Genomic DNA, 9,317 nt, shown 5'->3' on the forward strand with positions numbered 1-9,317 from the left:
CTTTGCTTTAATATGTTTCCGACGTGGTGTTTTTTTAAACATGATCTTCGTGTACAGTTTACTGTTCCAAATACATTCACACCAAAACGTTGTTTACATTCTGGGCCTCGCAAGCTTTTTCATTCGTGTTTGGTTTGAGGTGCTGCTGTGGTTGCGTTCGTAGCAGGCCAGGCCCGCTGTACCCAGACTTCATTGGTAGCTTCGTAGAACACCACGAGGACGGGGTGGTTTAATGGTAGCAGGCTTCAGTGCGTGGTGCCAACACGCATCTTCTGGGGGGTTTGTTGGTTTTTAACTGTTGATGCGAATGGAAATGTGCGCTAGAAGGATTTGCTGCTTGGAGCGTGACTGAATTTCTTGTTTAAAATGCCATTGCCATGCAATGAACAGGATCGGGGAACAGCATTGTTCAACTCTGCATTGCCTTGCGGTCAGGTTGAGGGTACGTCGGGATTCATGTGCGTGACTCTTCCACTTCATTGGAAATGCAGTCGGACGGCCTGAAACAGTGGAAACTCCCGCAGGAACTGCTGAGTTAAATAACAGAAGTCCTTTACTTCTGATTCTTTTTCATATACTGGCTTTACAGCAGCATCTTCAACGTAACTAGCAATGGAGTATAGTAGATGACTTGTGATGATGTAAACTGTGCGCTTCACAACAACTGATGCTTTACATGCGTGCTTCCAGCGCCTGCATGCAGAGCTAGGCTGACAGTACTTCTGTCTACAGACACTTGCAAGTGCATCTATGAGAAAGCTAGATATGAAAGATAGCCATATTTTTTTCAGCCTACAGAATTCAACACCTGATTATGATCTAATTTAAGCTTGTAATTATTTGGAATGGATGAGTAATAAATCTCATGGGTGAGCCTTCTCCAAAGCGTGTGTGAGTTAATCTCAGTAAGGCTGAGAAATGTCCTTAAAATATTTTTCTTCTCATCACTGGTGGGATTTTGATCAGTGGACAAATTTAGTTTTCAAAGGATGTCCATGTTTAGTTCTTGCTATTTAAGGCATTGCCTGCAATGAGCAGACGAAAGCAAGCATTCATTTCTTGGACCTATTTTACAAGTGACAATCCCAAAGAAGGAATGTTGTCCTAGTAATTGTGAAACTTTGGAGTATATTAATGCATGCAGAGAAAATCCTGTGCCAAAATACTGTTTCATATTTCCCTCTGTTGGAAACTGAAGTGTGTTACGCAAAGCTACTAGTAAGTTATTCACAAGTATTGAAACGTTTTGTTCACAAATGAAGCACTTATTTAGTCCTGTAAATTATACATATTTTGGAATAAAGCTAACTTCAATCAATTTTTGCCTTCTGTTTTAATGGCCGTGATCTCCTGCCAACAGAGGCATGGGTGGGGTATTCGGTGCCTATTGGCAGGTACCACCCATTGCTCCTTAACATCTTACCCTTTGAAAGCAAGGTCTCTTCTGAATTGGTGAAGATTTTGTAAATTAAAACTGTCTTACGATGTCCGTCCCTGATCTCCAGAGGTGGCAAAAGTTTTCCTGTGTAGTCCTACTTTGCAGTGAGTCCTAGGAAGTTTAAACTTGCAACACAGACGTAATCAGGGTGTCCAGATGCTGCCTTTCCTAAACCTGAAACAAACCCGTTCTAGAGGTTCTCCGCTGAAAGGGAACCTGTGCGCAGACTTGCGTGTGGAATCTGGTGTGCCCAGGCAGGGCTGGAGCCTTCGGACCAGCAGCATCCGGGCTGGCTGCACTGGTGCTGCTCCATCTCGAAGCCCTCGGCGGTGCCTGCAAACATTAATCTTTCATTGCCTTGTGTGCACAATGGAATGAATACCTCTGCAGTTTCAGCTCGCTCACAGATGCCTGCCTTCTACAACAGTCTCAGGACAGAAGGATTACTTTGCATTCTTCCTCTACCTTACCATCCCCTCCTCCTGGGATTTTCAGGGTCTCTAGAGTCATAAGTAACATCAGGTAGAAATTCAGCTGCATTATGATGATTACTTTTTAAAGTATCCTATTAGAAAATTACAGCCCTCCCTGTATTTTGCAATATATTCTATATAGATGAGAAAATATTTTTGCCACTATGAATATTTAAAAAAAAAAAAGCCAGAGTAGGTTGATGTGGAGTATGAACCGTCACTTTTCTTCCTGTACAGTTCCCATGCTTAGTAGTGATCTCACCATTTTCTGTTAGTGGGAGAATTATATAAAACGCTGGTTTCTCGTTACCTGTGTGTCTTGTATATGTAATTCGGAGTAGGTGAATGGCAAATGCTCCCTGACTGAAAGTGCAGATAAAGGCACGCACGGAGCACTCTGACGTACAGCAGGCTGCTGGGTTCAGTCCCGTCATGCTCTGAGGTACGTACCTGCACAAGGCAGCATTCAGCCCTGGTGGTAGCAAAATAGGGAAGGTATTTCCAGAGGGGAGTATGTCATCAGTATCTAGAAACTGAATTCCTGTTCAGAGCATTTAAAATTATGAAAGAGTCAAGTGTAGAAGATGCTGACTGTCCTTTTAGGAGTAACAGCCCTATTCCTATTCTAGGGATGGTTCTGCTCACTTTCTGCCATTACTTCAGGCTTTTCCTTACTGAGAACAGATTTGGCCCGTGGACAAAAGTCAGGTACTTTGACAGACTGATCCTCATGAAACTTTCACAAATGGTAGACAGTCTAAAAGGCAGGACAGACTTTAGCTCTCAATTGAGAACAGACTGAGAAGATGATAATGGCTGTTTGGAGGTTGGGGAAACCCCACCTATTGTTGAACTTGATTGCTGTTGCTGAGAATTCACTTATTTCTTCTGCTGGCAGTGAAAGCATCCCTGACCAGTTTGTGTCCTGATTTCCTTCACTTAAAGAAATTGCATGCTGGCAAGCTGGTTGTTTTCTGTCAAAACAATGGAATTAGAGGCAGATTTTCTTACTGGCTCCAGGATTTGACAGCGAGTCCTCTGGAATCAGTCCTTTGGAAGTTTGGACCTAAAACAAAAGGGGAAGAATGTTGATTTAACTTTCAGGTGTTCCATCATTGTATTTTTATGTTGTTGTCAACAATTCCCTTTTCGCTTGTTTTGTTTTGGCACCGTGAATACAGGAAGCACTTCTAGCTGATCTAGCCCTGAAGTTTATTTCCTGTCCTTGAACGGGAATGACTTTATTCTTGACAGGATTTACACGTAAACAAGAAGCTGCTGTTTCCTGTGCTAGAAGAACCCAGGGTATTCACGGGTACAGAGCTTGATTGAGCTTGCAGTGCCCTAAGTGTTGTGAATTCATCTCTTTATGTTCTGGGCCTTTACTTAGCAGCTTTTCCGGTCTTCTGCTACAGGTCTTCTAGCAGTAACCTGTGAGTCTGGTTCTTGGAAACCCTGTTTGATTTGACAGGTTCAAAAACCTCAGCAAAAATCTTACCTGGCATGAAACAGTGGAAAACATGGAATAAAGTTTACAGTTTCCCCTGCAACTTTAAACATTTTTTATGTTTGGCTTTTTTTTATGTTTGGCTTTACTTACTGTTAATTGGTAATGCAGTTCATTTTTCAGTTTTCTCGCCGAAGCAGCAGGATTTTCAGTTGGCTGAATGAGAGAGACTATCTTCTCTCCTTCCAGACTATGGAAAATATTGCTAGTTTCACAGATCGATACATACTGCATTTGAATTTTCTATTTAGTGGGAAATGGGACCAAACCAAGTATAGATGGATTTATTTATCTTGGGGCTATTTGTGAAGGATGCTGCTTTTGTAGAGCTTGCATTTTATCTCTAACTATGAAAAAACGGGATTGGAAAATACAGTACCATAGGGGGAAGGGTTCAAAGAAGGGAAGAAAATGGTAGATTAGAGGGTGTGTCTGTTCTGTCAGAATGACACCGCGCTTGTGTAACTAGCGCCATACATGGACAGCAGTTAGGACCAGTTACTACAACAAAAAACTGTGTTTCCTGGAAATTAACAACCAAGGTAGAACTTGCCTCCAGATGGTCACTGGCTGAGATTTTCAGATATCCAGAGTATTGAAAGAGACAAAAGACATATAGGGACCATAGTATCAACTATAATGAGCTGGTTCTTAATAGATCTTCAGAAGTTTTCAATAGGTTCTTTGGAACTTTCCCCTCTTGACTTGCAACAGAATACCCAACAGGTACAGCAAGTTGCTGCCATTTCAGATTGAAACGTTTAGCTGTTGCTCTTCAGGGAGAGGGGAGCAATGCCCGAGACATGAATCCTGCCAGCAGCCCCGTGCTGTCTCTGGCATAGGTGCTCGCTGTGTTGACTGCTCATCAGCAGGTGCCAATCCTCTCTCCAATACAGAGGTACTGCTGCTTGAAAAATCAAACTTGCTGCCAGAAAATGGTGGCCACGTTCTATCCTCCGGTGCAACAACTCTCATACTCTGCACCTCAAGCTGATACACCACCCTACTTGAAGATACGCTTCTGAAAGAATCGTAACATACGTTCTGTGCTAATTAATGTTCTGAAAGATTTCCAGATTTCCCTAGGCAATTCCCAGGAAAACTGGTATTAGAAGACAAAGCAAACTGCTTGGAGCTGTTGTTTAACACTAGCACTCGGCTCCTGTGTTCTCTGGAGTCGTTGCACGTGAGGATTGGGTGCAGAGATGAAGCCTTGTCATCCTTCCACTTCTTCAAGGAATGAACACATAATTATTGAGATACATAGAATACGTATCACCTATTTTACTGAAACTATGCTTCGAGAAGGTGATAATTCTTTAGCTCTGGTGTTGAGATATCTGAAGATTAACACAATTAGCAAACTGATGCCAGAAAACTACGTCTATGCACATGTTTATTAGTAAAGAAGTAAATCTAAAAGACATTTAATTCCTCCATCTGTTTTAAAGTGGCAACCTATTTTAGCTATTGGGAGCCCTGCACTGGTATGATCTTTCCCTATTCCAAATTTTTATCAAAGCATCAAAAGAGGGGAAGGGTAAGTTGCAAGGAATCTCTGCCCTAAATGCTGAATTGAATTGCAGTTACCTCTGTATCTACAGAAGGACTGCTGTTTTACCTCGGTTTTGGTTTAACGCAAAAGCAAAAGAGAACTCGATTTGAAAGTCCCTTATTTAGTGTGAGATGAAACAAGAATAAGTGAGTATCACAGAATCATAGAACGGTGGGGGTTGGAAGGGACCTCTGGGGATCATCTACTCCAACCTCCTGCCAAAGCAGGTTCACCCAGAGCAGGTCACACAGGACTGCATCCAGGTGGGTTTTGAATATCTCCAGGGAAAGAGACTCCACAGCCTCCTGGGCAGCCTGCTCCAGTGCTCTGCCACCCTCAGAGTAAAGAAGTTTTCCCATGTTGAGGCGGAACTGCTCCAGTTTGTGCCCGTTGCCCTTTGTCCTGGCACTGGGCACCACTGAAAAGAGCCTGGCCCCATCCTCTTGACCCCCGCCCTTTAGATATTTTTAAGTGTTGATAAGGTCCCCTCTCAGTCTTCTCCAGGCTAAAGAGCCCCAGGTCTCTCAGCCTTTCCTCGCAGGAGAGATGCTCCAGCCCCCTCATCATCTTCATGGCCCTAGAATGCACAGAATACGTATTTAACAGAAACAAGCAAAGAACACAGTAACAGGATTTTAAAAATTAATCTTCTCAAAAGAAGTAAGAAAAAAGAACTGTAAGTGACTGTCAGTCCCCCCACTGTCTGCTTTCCAGGTCATTTCCATTTCTTTTAGGTGCCAAATTAGCAAGGAATGTATGTGAATGTTTGCCTGTGAAGCTCAATAGGATTTAGCACTGTTTAAGTTAAGAATGTTATTAAATGCCTTGCGGAGTAGGCGTGGATTTAAGAATGTTCCTAAAGTTGGGGGTTGCTTCAGTGCTCGGCAGCATCAAGTGCCTAATTACCGTGCTAGGCTACTGTAGGCATTCAGAGTGACTCTAAATGAAGAGGTTGCACTTCATCCCCAGAATAAGCTATTTAAGTCTCTAATGAATCTATCGTACGGTCAGGAAGAAACTAAACCTATGTGAAAGTAATTGGCATTCATCAGCTTGTAATTCTATTAATAGCATCTACAAAAACTACAGCTATCCACATTGCTCACAGTATTTTTTTTTTTTCCTCACAGTCTAACAAGCTTTTAAACCAGCATGAAATTACAATACAGAAATGTCAGGTCAGTCAGATGGGCACTGCAGCTCCCGCAGGGTGTCTGGCTGTTACGGAAGGTAGTCCAGAAAGCAGTGGCACCTCCTGCAGTTTTCATTCGCTTCCTTCCTTGACCTCAGCATACTTGTTCCTGACATTGTCGGTTAGAGCCCTGGATGCCATCGTGGTGTGTGTGGTGGTTTTGGTTTGTACGGGGAATCTGCACGCTGGCTTGGCGACTGTTCTTTTTAAAAGCAACGGGATTAGAAACAGTTGCAATACTTTTGTCTGATGTAAGAGCATGATGCCAGCGTAACTGCTCAGGATCTTCTCGCAGGAGCGAGACCTCTGTATGATTCATGAATTTCTACTGTTCATCCCCCCACTTTAGCATTCATACAACAGCTCCTTTTTCACCCTTCTGCTGTAGCACCGCGACTGCAGCAAGCAATCTCAGCTGAAGTGCCATTGAGCATCTTCTGAGAGATAATGGCCTTCGTGTTCTTCCAAGAAGCGTTTGAAGTACCCTTGGGAATGGCATCTTTCACAGGTGGGAGTACTTGTGAAGACTTAGATTCAGAGCCGTTTGGATCAAGCACATTATTCTCTTTATCCCTTACAGCTTCTGGGTTTTTCACATCTTCCAGGTCCTACCCAGAGTGTTCTTTTTATTGACAGGTTTTTTATTTCACCCTGGAACACTCAAACAGTGTAACTTGTTACGTATTCCCATTTTAATACCGTGTGTTGTAGGACAACAGTTAGACTTGCTAGGACGGGTGGAAATCTCTTCTGAAGCTGTATCAGCTACGGCATCTATACTTAACTCGCCTTCTGATTTTGATTGATCTCTTGTGGTCTTGCCATCTTGACCTATACTGTTGTCAAGAAATTGCAACATGTCTAAGCAAAACTGGCAATTGTTGGGGGTTTCATTCGCCTTGCATTGCTTGGCTTGTTTCTGCAGCTGGAAGCAGGCAAGCGGAGCAGTTTTTACCCCAGCCTTGCACCGGGTAATAGGGAAACATGTTAAAACTAAGATGAGCCAGAGCATTGTAAGAAGAAAAATGTAGAAGAAATAGTCTTTGCTGATGTAACTGAATGCTCCCAACATTGGCGGTTTCTCCCGAGTACAAAACAAGTGCCTGTAATCCCCCACTGGTCCTGTTTTGTCATGTTGTACAGTCAAAGACCTCCTGGCCTGGAAGAAGGAACCAAAGTGTTTCGGGGTCCCTCCATGGCGGGTGTCAGTTTTATCCCGAGACAGAACACGTCCATCAAACCTCTGATGCGGGTGAACACTGCTCCCTCCTCCCGCCTCTCGGAGGGCACGTTCTTCACCAGGGGTCTAAAAGTGACGATAAAAAAAATCCCCAATACAAAGTGATTTCAAAGCGGGCAGCCACTGCGCTTCACTCCCAACCGGCCGTCGGCGGGAGCGTGGGCCCGGTTACCCCGTCCCGCAGACACCCACCGCCTCCTCCCGGGCCGAGGCGCAGCCGGGTGCCGTTCCCGCCGCCGGACCGCGCCCCAAGGCGCCCGTTCCCGCCGCCGAGCCGCCCCTCAAGGCGGCCGCCCCCCACGGCGGACGTTCCCGCCGCCGAGCCGCCCCCCACGGCGGCCGTTCCCGCCTCCTCCAAGGCGGCCGCTCTCCGCCCCGGCGGGCGCTGCGGCCTCCGGCGGCCTGAGGCGGCGGGGGGCGCCCTGGCGCCCCGGCGCTCGGCCGTTACCGCGGCAACGCGGGGAAAATGGCGGGGCCTGTCGGTGAAGGGAAAGCGCCGTCTTGGCCTTGGGAGAGCTGCCCAGTCCGCGGGGCGCTGCGAGGGAGCTCCTGGGGGCTCCGTTATGGCGTGGGTGCTGTGATTTGCGGGGGTACGGCGGGGGCTCGTATCCAGAAGCTGGCGGCCGGCCTGAGGTGGCCGGAAGATGGCCGGTGGGGAAGGACTCTGAAGCCTAATGACGGGCGGGTGTCTGGGAACCGCAGCCCAAGAATAGCAACGGGAGAAAGGACGGCACCGGGCGGATTGCAGGAAAAATGAGGGGCCGAAGGAGGGAGAGAGCTTATAGAGAGGTTTAAAAACATGAACGAGTGGTGTGTATGAGAAAAATGGATGTGAAATGCCCAAATAGGAGGAAAAGGAAAGAAAAACTGAGGAAGGTTAAGAAAAGAACAAATGAAAAAAATGAGAAGACAAATTGGTCTTAGAACATCAGGTATCTAAACAATTGCTTACAGCGAATCACTGCCTGACCAATAGATCTTTAAATATGAAAAAATATAAACATTAAAATCAAGCACACAATGAGCATATTTTTATGTCTAAAATCATTAACTAGCACTACTGAGACCATCTGCAGTTGCTAGAAAGTCCTGTGGTTGTTTTATAACACAGCACGAAGACTGAGTCACAAGCACTCTTCCCAGAACTTGGGATTTGGGGACATGCTGACGTGCATTTATTCAGATATTTGCATGAAAACCTATGATAAAAGTTCCAGGACTGAAAGAGTCCCAGTCCTCCTAGCTGTTACTTAATCCCTGCTAAAAATGTTCAGTCGCTTAAAAAACAGCAGAACTATTTATATAAGAAAAATACTTTAAATGCTTTTCATCATCTTCTCCACAAAATAAGATACAAGTTTGGGTTGGTTTGGGTTTTTTTCTTTTCAACTGTAGTCTTAATTGGGGCTTTTTTTAGCTCATGCTCTCTCCAGAAGTCTTAAGCCAATCACTTAAGAGTCAACAGAGGTGGTTAATGCTTAACTAATAAAATTGTGTGTGAGCTCCATCATACAGTAAGGCAAATTCACAAGGTCATGAACTGAGGTAAGCGCTTACAATTCTCTTTTCTTGTTCATATTGTATCTTCATTTGGATCCTACTATTTAAAAAAAAAGAAAGAAAAAAGAAAAAAACAGAACCCAAACCCCCACAGATCAAAAACCAACCACAGAGACACCTTTCCAAGTGTCACATCTCTATTTAGCAGAACGTGCAGCCCTTTGGAAATTATTCACTGATATTTGTTTGACATCGAATGTCTCTGATGATACCACTCTAAATCACACAGCTTGCATCTTAATACATAAAGACTGCATATCCTGGTTAGGTGAAGATAATATTTGGTACAGAAGATCAATACCATTGTTCTTTAGCACAATACTTATTTTTTATATATATATACCTCAGGCAT

The sequence above is a fragment of the Leptosomus discolor genome, chromosome 8 (assembly GCF_034619465.1).
Source record: "Leptosomus discolor isolate bLepDis1 chromosome 8, bLepDis1.hap2, whole genome shotgun sequence".
Taxonomy (NCBI): Eukaryota; Metazoa; Chordata; class Aves; order Leptosomiformes; family Leptosomidae; genus Leptosomus; species Leptosomus discolor.